The following is a 13033-nucleotide window of genomic DNA, read 5'->3' on the forward strand; positions in this document are numbered from 1 at the left end:
ATCAAAGGAATAGCTGATAGAAGACTGAAGTAAGCAAAAAGAAGAATATTTGCCATGCAAAACTTAATTGTTGCTTAAGTTAATTAAATTAAAATGAAAGTCCTGGAAATTCTTGCACTGCACAGAAGCTTTTACTGAGATGTCTTTTGCTTTTGAGTCTGGTTTGTTTTTTCTTACATACCAACTCCCTGATGTACAGTCTTCTTTGCACATTTAAATTAGTTGGTTGCTCAATATCACTTAACAAGATTCTAAACCAGAATTATGAAGTGTTCATAATGACCTTTAGAGCTTAAGTATTCCTCTAATCTATCTTTTTGCCATCGATAAAAGATTTTTCCAGTAAAGAAGTAATTTAAGCTCAATACCTTTTAAATTTTTCTAATCTAAATAAAAGCATATTTAAAAACCTTTCTTTTGGGGGGAAAATGGGGAATTGAGTCAAATGTCTAACGAATTTCACATATTGCCCTACAATTGGTTTAAAAAATAAACAAAAAAAATCCAATCACCGTACTCTTTGAATAAGCTGTAGTGGTTAAAAAAAAAGAAGAATTCAAGAGTTTTTAAAAGGGTAAGAATCAGAAAATAGAACAAAACCAAGGCAAACCTATGGTTGTCTGGTGAGTTTTGTCTTAATGAGGGTAGAGGCTTAAAGCATAACTGCAGTTTCAAGAGGAAAACATCAGTGGCAAGATGTCAGGGTGAAGGATGGTGAAGGAAAAAAGAAAGAGCCAGTAAAGGAAGATGGGAGTTAACAGAGGAGAAAGTGGTGTAGAGCAGGGATCAGAAGTAGGAACACAAATTTTCTCATCAACAGAGCCAAATTCAGGCTGCAGAATGAATTGCAGAAAAATGGAAGTGGGAAAATAAGCAGTCCTAATATTAGTATTAACAGGAACCATAGACCACAAACTCTACTGGTAACAATTACTATTATTGAGAACAAGAACAAATATTCAGTCTCTGGCTATCTTCTCACAAGGATGCCATTTGGTGTAAGACACAACTTTATTCTGTGGATATATACATACACTTTGGGAGTTTTAAATGGCTAAATCAGTCTGCATAGAGCTGTGAGTTAATCAGGAGTTGGTAGCAATAGTTAGGGCAAAATTCATCTGTGGACTGACTTTATTGTCTTTCCTAGCATTGTGCCAGAGCTAATACTTGGTCCCCGTTGCACAATGACCTAGATAAAATTTGAAAAACAGCCTTGAAATGAAGGGCTCTCTTTTTATTTTTCTGTGTGAATTATCATGGTCCTTTTATAAAATTTTTGACGTTACTTTTTTTTTAATTTAAATACATAACACATTCAATCTAAACTTTTCTCACCTCTGTTCCTTGTTCTATTCTGCTGCATTCCTTTCTCGACCAGCATTTACTTCTATTTTCAAGTGTTATAAGAAGCAAAAGACATGCAAAGAAATTAATGTAAAGCTACACTCTTTTACTAATTCTACTTCTGTACATCCTGCCCCAGAATACATACAGCTGAAGACTTATTATTTCATGAAACAGCACATTACTCTGATTACAGCATAATTAATTACTAATACCTACAAATAAAATCCATTAATGCTGCCAAAAATGGCAACCTTCATCAAAGCACTATGGAGAAAAGCATTAATAACTATGTGGGTTATCTTAGTGGATTCATAAATTTTAAAAATTCAACCACTGATGTTTAATATTCTGTGGAAAATTTTAATATCCATAAAGAAAAAAAATTGGTGATACTAGTTCCATTCTTTAAAAACCTATAATTATTATAAGAAAAATAATTTATGTTATTCTTTATTTTTAATGAAGTTGAAAATATTTCTCCCCTAAATTCTGCTTATACAGCTGAAGCACAGAATTTAAGTGACTCTGTCTGACTTAATGTGCCAGTGTCAGGTAATGCTCTTCCTGAGACACCAAGCAAAGTACTGCAGCAGATGTCTGTGCTACTCCTGCACAGTCACTTCCAAAATTCCACAGAGCAAACAGGGAGAAAAAAGAAGTGAACTACTAAAATATAAAATGTTTAAAATTTGAAGTGTTCTCCAGGTTTTGACTCTGTTGATGTCTTAGTATCTTCAAGTACAAAGTGTATATATATATATATATATATATATATATATGTGGACAAGTGTGACAAGGTGCAGCTGACTGGAAAATAGTTCATTATTCATAGCTTAGTTTAGCGCTTTTCTCTGAGAAAAACCTGTCTTATTGTAAAGAGAGAGGTCATATGAAAAAATTATTTTAAAATTGTACCAGATCACATAAGCCTAGAGATGTGCACAGCAAAAAACGCCTTGTGCTCAGGCTGGATCTGTAATGTGCTGAATTGTTAGTATCAGACGTAACCACCACTGAATTTGGAGTATGTCTTATCAGTACTACTTCATATTATGCTTTCTAAGGAAAATGCAGAGCATATTGTAGCTACTGAGGTTTTTTCTCTTTTCTCCTAATCTTTAATTGAAATCTTTTTTTATTATCAGTATTCATTATAAAAAACTTGCTCCAGGAAAAATTTCTTCCCCCCTCCTCTATAAATACCTATTAACAGAGTAGTTAGTGCGTATTTGTAGATGATAAAACAAAATGAAGCATAGATTCCTCATCAGGAATTCTATAGGGAGAGCCTTATTGCATGAATGTGAATGAATAGGATAAAAGATCTTAATTCCAAAGAGCAAGAATAATTTCCAGATTTTCCTATGTTAAATCATCATTTTAACACTAATCCATAAAAATGAAAAGCCTTCATAAAAAAACATTGCCTGTCAACATTTGCAAAACTGGAAGGCACTATTCCCCCAAAAATGAGCAGTCTTCCATATACAGATTCTATAATATTTAACCTGTTAAAAAAACAAACAAACAAAAAATACAAACCAAAACCAAAAAAAACCCCAACCAAAACCAGGCTACCAAATCAGTCTGTCAACAGATGAAAAGGGTACAAATGGTTCACATTGACACCAAGCATTACATGTAGCCAGATTTGGGCCTTACTGAGCAAAAATGAACTGGAGGGGGGGAGAGGTGTTTCTCTGTGCGTGATCAAAATTTTTTATATATTCTGTTTGCCGGTCTAGGATACAAAAAGAAGGGAAAGCATCTCTTCATTGTTTTAAAGGTCATTACTTCAAAATGCACCCTAGCTGACTAGATAAAGGTGAGTGAACTTTTCAAAGTGCAGGTTTCAACTGAAACTTACTGACTAAAATTCAGTGCGGTAAAATACTTTGTTGCAGTGAAATTCATTGTAAATAGGAGATATTAACTTAGAACACCTAACCCAGTCCAAAAGTCATGCCAGTAAATGGGATAGTAAGGGGCTAACACCTGAAATTTGTGTAGGTCTTGCCACTCATCACAACAGGAGTTAGATGGGTTAGTCTGCATCATAAGTCAATTCAGTATGTCCTATATTACAATAATCAGAGAGAAGAAGAAAAATACGTTTTGTAGATTTCCAAAGTGCACACTAATAGGATTTTGCAGCTATGTCACAGAGAGGGCCAGTGGAGAATACCAGGTCAAAAAATTATATTAAGCATTACCTTGGGATGGAGTAAGTGAAACCTGTGTCCTCTGAACCAGCAAGTACTCAAATCTGGTCAGCTCAGCCTGCATCTCCTATGATTAATACAAATAGACGAAAATAGCAAGAATGATTCTTGGAGACTTAAGAACTGTTATTTGAAAGTATTTTAAAGTAATTGGAAAAAATGGAAATATTCATATATTTTTATGTCTCAACTTCTATGATGTCTATCCATCAACTTTGCTTTAATACATACCTTTATCTCTTGTGCTTTCTTTGTGTGTCTGTTGATAGCATCATTATGTTTTTCTTTTCCTTAAAATGCTTTTTTGCAATCTTCAAAGGTATCAGGTAGAACAGAATAGTTCAAAGGTCTGTAAATATTTTCAACCTTATTTGTATGCCTGCATGTTCTGAAAGAGGGAAATAGTCTGAATACTGCTTTAAAGATACACCTTGTCTTTAGAGAAGCAATGAAAGCTTGATCTGCTAGACATTTAATTTGGACTTCTTTAATATGTGATTGATGCTAACCACAAATCTTCCATCTCCATCTTTGTTGCTGTAACTTCCAAAAAAAGCACAGCTTCTCCACGTTTTGTAAGAACCAAGGTGTCCCTGGTTTTTTCTTTTTTTTTTTTTTCATTTTAACATATGGTATTCTGGTTTTATTGTGTCGTACTTTGAAAAGTCACTGGTCTGAGACATTATTTTTCATTTCTTTTGACTACCTAATGAGATATTAAGAATTCAAAGGACTTAAGATCTTCGCATAAAATACAGGACAATGCTGTCTACGTGCCTTCTATCGGCAAAACAGATTCTAGTAGTCCCAATGTGGAGAGGTATAGATAAGTGACAAGCTCAGTCACTTTTGTCTATACAGTCATAATACTGATAACAGCATCTAGTCTTGATTTAGCATAGATATAAAAAAACACTTCACAAAGGAGGTCAGGATCACTGAGAGATACAGCAGCAGAGAGAGGAAGTGACTGACTTAAGGACATTCATCACTGTCACTTGTGGAGAAAGGACTCAACAATTCCAGTCTAGTGCTTAAACTCAGGTGACTCTCCTGGACTTACTCAGTGTCACCCCAGATGTATACTTGCAGTTATTCTCTATTTTAGATATAGTTCTTGATTTGTGCTCACAACCCTTTTTATTTGTTTCCTAAGAGCATTGTAAAATCTTGTTGATTGGAGTGGCTGCCAAAGCAGCAGATTTTGCAGTCACTGCAGCAGATCAAAAGTGGTAATGATGAAAACCGGAAACTGTAAACTAAGAGAGGGATTAATCCATACAGGGAATAGATGAATGTCACATGCTCTTCATAGCCTATCAAACAGCTGCTATTCAAAATTGCATGCATTGATTATTTGAAGCAGTATCCACACCAGCTCATGATCTGCTTTTGGACTAGAATATATCCTTATGCAGTATTTGTTCAATCTTTTCAACCAATGAACAAATTTCTGAAAATGACAATTTTACATGTGATTCACAAACAATTAAAGAAGTGAAACTAGTGAAAAACCATTCATAGTAATAGAACTTCACCCCATTACAAAACTTCTTGACATTTCTTATACTGAAAACAATGATGAAAAGTTTATTATTTTTTTTCCCTTTTTCCCTTTCTTCCCCCCTGCCCATTCAGTACACTTAAAAATCTATGAATCATAGAATCCGTACTGGTGTCTGAAATTTGAATAAATAAAAGGCACAACAGAAGGCAATGAACAAACTGTGTTTGTAATGATGTTGAGCATGTGGAACAGCATTTATTAGTCTTTTTGTTTAGGGCATTTATTCACAAAATGCTTACTATTTTATTTTTTAAAATAGTTATATTTGTCATTTATGCAGAATAGTAAATAAATTTGGGGATTAATTTTGTGTCCCTTGGTACCATGTATTAAAGGGTTCCTTAAGTCTAATCCTAAAAGGATTGTGCAAAAGCATATCAGATCAGACCTCAAGTTGTGGCAGTTTTCCAACACTGCTATATTTTACAATGTGTAGCCAACAAATGACGGCACTCAGGATTTTGAAGAGTTCATACAAAACCAAAAGTTATCCACTGACTGCATATATCCAATTGCCAAAAAAAGAATTGTAGTTGGAGATAAGTTTTTATGTGCCTTAGTATTGATAAAATATTGCTTTTCAAGAAAATTTAAAGGAACATACACAAAAATACTCTGGAGACAAGAAATAAAAACAAAATCATTGTGCATCTTGAAATTAAATTATTAGTAACATGGACTACTCAAAATACATCAATATAAAATTTAGGAACAGACTACTTTATAAGAATAATATGTGTTATCAATATATGAAGCAAAAATAGGTTGTATATAAATTGGATTTCTCAAACAGAATTTTTCATTTTGGAGAAAAACTAACTATCATCTCAATTTCTATTTTAATAGAAAATGTAATTACTTTTGAGTAAATCTATAGGTAAACTCCAAATTTTTTTAACTGGCCAAGGTACTGTAATAGCTCACAGAAGTTTTAGGTGCCTTTCGTGAGCTCCCTGACCAGCCTGTATAGAAGCATACAAATTAAAGCTGGCAACAACACCAAGAAGTCATCTGATCCTGTCCAAATTAGAAATAAATATGACATCATTCCTAAAACCTGCTTGCATAACCATCTTTCTAACAACTTTCACTGCTAGAAAGCTAGACATGTCATGCATCCCGCTTTACCTTAACACTCAACCTGCATTTTGCACGTTTCAACTCAAAAGAAGAAAAATTTTTTCACAGAGAGGGTTGTCAGGCACTGGAATCAGGAACAGACTGCCCAGGGAAATGGTTGAATTACCACCCCTGGAGGTATTTGAAAGCCATGTAGATGTGGCACTTAGGAACATGGTGTAGTGGTGGACTTGGCAGTCCTGGGTTAACAGTTGGACTCAATCTTAGACCTTTTACAACTTGAATGATTCTATGATTCAAACCCTTTCCTCAGCATATCCACATTGGACATGAAGACTCCTTTTCTGCATCTGTATTGGAGGTTTTTGAAGACTGTTACAAAAGTTCTTTTACCTTCTCTGTTTCTAAGCCTTTCCATGTATTCCTTTTTTTTGTGTTTTGTTTGTTTGTTTGTTTGTTTTGTTTTTGTTTATTTTTCTCTGAGGTCAAATTTTCTACCCTTCTTTGCCATAAGTAGCTGCACATTTTGATTCGAGGTGTGACTTTCCAGTAGTAAGTAGAAAAATAAAGTTTCTCCATGCTCCTTCCAGATGTAACTGTTATATTTCCACACAGCTATAAGGTCAGGATTTTTTTCTTTTTTTTTTGCAGTGGTTTGATATAGTTGGCTTATGCTTATTGGTGATCTCCAGCTGATATCTTTTATCCCATTTTTTCCCAATTTCCTTGGCAGTTCAATGAAAGTTGGGCAGGTTTCCTGACTGTTGATGTTAGGGCTTGAACTGTGATTTTCTATCAGTACCAGAAAACTTTTAGCACATTTTTACCTGTATTTTCCAACACTTAAAAAGATGTTAAAAACATGCCAAATGTCATAAAACAGTTGACATTCATTCTGAATATCTTCCAGCACACAATACAATACGTCAGGTTTATTGTTCTGTTTGCTGCACATTTCTGTTGTCGTTTTCTACAGTGTGCCCTCTAGAATAAGATTTCTCTGTAACATCTGAATGTACTCAACATATTGCCTAGCACAGAGACAACAACTTAGGAGGCAGATGGGTACTGTATGTGCTATCAAAATACAAAGAGTAACAGGAACAAATTAATATGTTTGAACCATCAATTTACTTAAAAATAAAAATATTACCTTTATGGCACTATTTTTAAATTGCTAAACTTTATACTACAGGATTAAATAGAGACTAGTACAGGAAATAATGAAGAGTATAAGCCTATTTTCAAAATTGGTTAAAAAAACCTCTTTGTTATCTTAAAACATCTCTGAACTGGAGACATCCATTTTCTTTCAAAGGTCTTTAGCACTGCTTTTACCATTTCAACACTAACTACAGCTTTAGCCTTTCCTAAAGCTTTGCTCCCTTTCTACCAGCTAGAAAGGAATGCAACTACATCTGGTAGCCAATTACCAGTAGCATCCTAAATGAGGCAGGTGTCATGGGTCCTAAATCCTAAAATAATCTTTGAAATCAGGTCTTCAATGACTTCAGGTATTTGGCACTGCTGTTTTCTTCCCAGCTGAAAAAAAATTCCAATTTACTTTCCTCTTTAGATCTGCACAGGAAATGACTCTACATCAAATTGTTATGATCAGGGAGGATATTGCTTGCAGCAGTCTCTCACAGGTTTCAAAATGACTCAGAGGGATTGAACAGCTGTATTCATGTCAGCAGTGAAGGAAAAGAGGGGGAAACAAAAAAACCAAGAAGAAATGAGCAGTTTGGAACTTCAGATGGAAGTAAATTTGAAAACCGCAACAACAACAAAGGCAAATGGAAATTCAACAGAAAGAGTGCTTATTTCTGAGGTGGAGACAAAATGCATTTGAAGTATTACTGCAGACCATACAACTGCATCTTTAGAAATTGCTCTGTTCAAATTTACATCCCTTCTTACAGACTAACTCATTTGGTATTTCTTTTTAACAAAGATGGGAAAATGTTACTAAGAGTTGAGGCTAATAATCTCATGATTTGAACTTAATTTTGGCACTTTTCATGCCAGTCTTCAGGAATTCAATTGTTGTCCATAACAATTTCCTAAGAATTTTCAATTAAATTCCCTCCTCACAAAAAAAGTAATTCAGAAATATGAATGATTAAAAAATTATGCATACACTCCATTTTCACATTATTTTTGAACTACATTTTTGTGCATCTTTTTTCATTTTGGCACTTGCAAAGTTGTACATAATTTGTGTCAAAGTGAGTTCATACTCTTTAAAGTCTTTGTTTCTTCATTGGAGATTTGTCAGAATCCTTCTCACTGCCTTTTCCAAATTAAGTCACTGTCACTACCATGAGTTTATTAACAACTAAAATGAACTTGTGCATCAATTCCATGTATGCAAAAATAATATTAAAAGGCTTTAGGTCCTCTTTTGATTGATATTTTTTGAATGGCACATGACATGTATGGCACTGCACTGTGCTGCACAGGTTTAGGAAAATTAAGCAAGTTATGGCCCTGACCGAGGAACCAGAGGCGACAAAGAGCAAGTTATGAGAGTGGGTTATTGGTGGAGAGGGAAAGAATACACCTGAAGCTGGACATGATAAACATTACTAACGCCGGGTTGCTGGTTTCTCGTGAGGAGTACGACTAATAAATAACCCAGCACTTCTTGGTTGGTACATAGAGCAAGGTTAAGTGGTGAGTGGTCCATGGACCATGGATTCTAGGTCCTGTGGCGTTCCTCGTATTGAGGGGGATTTTATGCGAAAATTGGCAGTTTTAGGTTTTAGTTTGGTTAGCGGTATTATTCCTAGAACATGACAAGTTATGTCCTTGTGTGGGAATGTGCCTAGATCTGTTGATGACAAGTTTTGGGTTGTATGGGAGATAGTATGAAATATTTGGATGGATTTGCAATAATATTATGTCAGATTTTCCTACATGCATGTTATGTCTAATGTGGTGGAGGATGCTATGCAGATGCTATGCAGGATACTATCATGCAGATAAAACTCCTCATTTACTAATTCACCCTTTTCTCCTGCATCACTGTGTTACCTGAGTTTAAAAAATTATAGTCCTATGATAAACCAGCGCTCAATCTCATAGTCTTTGAGTTCCCTTATAGGATACTCCTACACAAGATAAGGTAAATACATGTCCTTTGTGGACAACTATACACAGGGTTTTTGCAGTACAAAAGCTGTTCTCATGCAAAATCACTGTTACAAAGCCATCTAACCCTAAAATATCCATGAATCATTATTGCAGCCTGAAAAGAGAGGCTTGTGCTCCCCAGTGCTGTGCAATGGAAGACATGACCATCTGGGAAAATGCATGTTTCTCTCCACCATCTGAAATACTCAGTTTAGTCGATAAAGCTGATATGATCTGCCAGAGGAAATTAGGAGAGTCTTAAAGGCTCACCCAGAATTATGCTACTCTCTTTGCATACGTTGCAGTGATCAATACCTGTCAGACAGGACTTCTTCTAAGACAATGGCTCTCAGTATTGCAGTGTTTCTCCCAATAGAAACTGCAGTTCCTGCACAACTTTTCTTGAAATGGAGTTCTTCCAAGAGGTTTGTGCATATCGTTTTACCTAGACTTACCCACTACCTCCAGGGATAACTCAAGAGCAGTTGTCAGGTTCACACAGACCCACCTTGGGTAACAGATTGGATAGAAGGATGGAAACAGTTATGAGAAATGAAACATTATCATAATACTAGACTTTACTGAGCTTCAAATTCTTTCACAGATGCTTCAGTGTGCCTGTTGGAGATCACCGTTTGCATGCACGATGCCTGCAAGCTAACTGCCTCAGTACAGAGAGAAGCTGTTAGCAGTGCTGGTGATCAGCTTGTGCCCATGGGACTATCCCTATCTGGGACAGTTCTTCCTCTAGTTTTGTCTTTGGTAGACATGTGATGCACTCTGGACTATTTGTGCCAGAGGCACTTTCTCAGTACTAGGGGACAAATTCCTCTCTCTCTTCCCCTCTCTATTTCTCATTATCCAAAGTTATGCCTCTAATGCTTTTTCAATATATATGTAGATTTCGAACCTTTCTTCTTGTTTTCAAAAATGGAGGTTTATGTTTAGCAGTAATTCACATACCTTTTCTATACATCTGCCACATTCTTATTTTCCTTCGACACAAATGTTTTTAAAGTGTTTCCATTGCTACACACCGTCACTACTGATGCACCCAGCAAGTCTGACGGTGTTGAACAACTTTTTAGTTTCTGATAGATGCTACAGAAGGTACCTGGGGGCAGAGCATAACACTGCAGGCTGCTCAAAGCTTTGCTTCATCTCCTTCCCACTGCTTCTACCTCCTGTTCAAGGGCTTTGATTATCATAGTATTGTACCACTTTCCTCACTTAAAAGACCATTCAATGCTGCAGAGCTGTGCTAGAACTACAGGCTGCATCCTTTTAAAAACCGTATAGCAAATGTTGCTGACAGTCTTGTTTTCACCAGTGCCCCCAAGAGGCACTGTGTCTGCTCCTCTGGTTTGGCATAACATGACCAGTGCTGTTGGCATATCAACTGCTATTACTTGAGTAGATCACTGACACGGAGAGCCATAATTTTAAATATATGGTATAAAAAAAATCTTTGTATTACAGTACACGAGTAAAATGAAGGCTATATATTACAATTTATGAAAGTCACTTCCATAAAATCTGTTTCCTTTTACTTTGTTTGCTGCATAGATCATTTCACTGAATGATTTCTCTTTGCATTTAATCTTTAGTTCCCCCCCAATATTTGTTACTAAAATTAAAATTGATTTTGAACAATTCATCAGTGGACTAGGAGTTTTTCTGACATTATTCTCACTCTTTCCATTCTACAGACAACTAGCTTTTTAGGAGTCTTTTCAGAGAGGTTTTCTCATTCTGAATTTTCCTCTTAGGTTATTAAGAAGTAAGTAATTATACTTTAAAAGTATACAGCAGGTCAGTTTTCAAAGACAGAAGGGTAGCATACTAAACAGGCATTGTCTTCATGTATTTCAGCCATACATAAAATACAAAGAGTATGTTAATCTCCATATTGATTTTTTTCTGTTACAACTTCTGAACAATAAATATTATTTTATACTGAAGAAATCAATGCCATAAATACTGTTTTATTGGTTTATGTGTTACTTTTTATTTATATATTATAACTTTTTTAGTCTTTAAAATTTAAAATGAAATACTTAAGCCATATATAAAATTCCTCATCAGAACAATAAAACAGCTGATATGTGCAAAATAAGAAATATAAAAAATTAATTTGATAATTATAAAGCATTAGTAGCAATATAACTTTTCGAGATTGGATTTCCACATTGTAAAATAAACCTAAAACTTTAATTCAAGCATCCACAAATTACACCAGTTTAGAAAAAAAAAAATCTTAGGAATTCCAAGTACCCTTGCCACTTCTAAAGCATAAGATGTCTGACTAGATAAAGTACTTAAAGCTTATATTAGAAAAAGGATCTATTACTTTTAAGAAAAATCAGATAATCATTTTACATATAAAGTTATTTTGAAGAGCATACTGTTAATATAGTTAATATACACTGTATTGCAAATTATCAAGAAATTTACATATTTAGAATGTCTACTTATATTCTTAGCTTGTCTAATATTAGAAATATAGTATACCACAGTCAGTTTTATTATAGATTTTATTTACTTTTACTGATTAGGTAATCCTAAGTAAAATATAATTTATGGGAAATGAGATTTTTTTAAAATAATAAATGTATGCAGGATTTCAAACTCTTAAGATATATGTTATTTTGCATTTTGTTTGTCAATTTGCTTACCCAGTTTGACAAAGAAAAATGTAAACTATCGTATTCATATAAGAAAAAAATTTCAACTATTTGATTTTTATGCCCAATTTAAGACAAGAATTTGGTATAAATTCTACATTTTCTCTGAAATTTATTAAATATAATTCATCAACTTCAACTGTTGAAGTAGTATTTTACCCTATTACAAAATCAAATACCACATTGACTTAAAAATGCTGGATTTTTCATCATAACATGCTACATCATTTACACCAGGTAATTTAAAATGCATTTCAATTTTTCAAAGGAGAAAAATAGAGATTATATTTGTACCTAAAGTGTTTATACAAGTTTCCTTTTTTCAGCACATGCTTTTGTAAAGGAAATTATCCTTTTTATGCAACTTCTACATAGAGATATATTTCTTGTTGAAAGTACAAGCATGAAAATTAATTTTCTACAATGTGCGAGCTTGGCTATACGCCTAAAGGACTTTTCCTTGTCTTTGCAAGTACTTTGTATTTAAAGTACCCCATTTTTCTTATAAATGTTATGAGATCTTCAAGCTATTATTGCAATTATTTACAGATTCATAGACTGTAAAGTTAGAGAGGACCACTAGGTTTCTAGATTGACATCTTGTGCAACAATAGTATTCAGATTAACTCAGTTATCTCTGATATGAAATCAATAGCTAAAACTTGCCTACTTTAAAGGCATTCCCACCTGGAAAGTACAAGTAAAAGCTGTTGATCGCAAATGTATCTATATAAAGTATTTAATATATAGATGAACATATAGAGGAAAGAAGGAGGACAAAGGAGTAAGAAAAATTTGGGCTGATGAAAGCAAGTTTCCTAAGATGATTTGCAGTTTTCCGTTTATGATGTACTTGGGCTATAGTCAGCATGACTGTAGCTGGTTCTTAAAAATATAGGACAATGTACAAAGAGGTCTTGGCCTCAGAAACCCCAGAACTTCAGATTCCTAAAATTGGAAGATCATGCAATTACCCCTTGTGGCAGCCCCTATGT

Source organism: Manacus vitellinus, unplaced genomic scaffold (assembly GCF_001715985.3).
Source record: "Manacus vitellinus isolate BGI_N305 unplaced genomic scaffold, ASM171598v3 scaffold_4_pilon, whole genome shotgun sequence".
NCBI classification, from domain to species: Eukaryota; Metazoa; Chordata; class Aves; order Passeriformes; family Pipridae; genus Manacus; species Manacus vitellinus.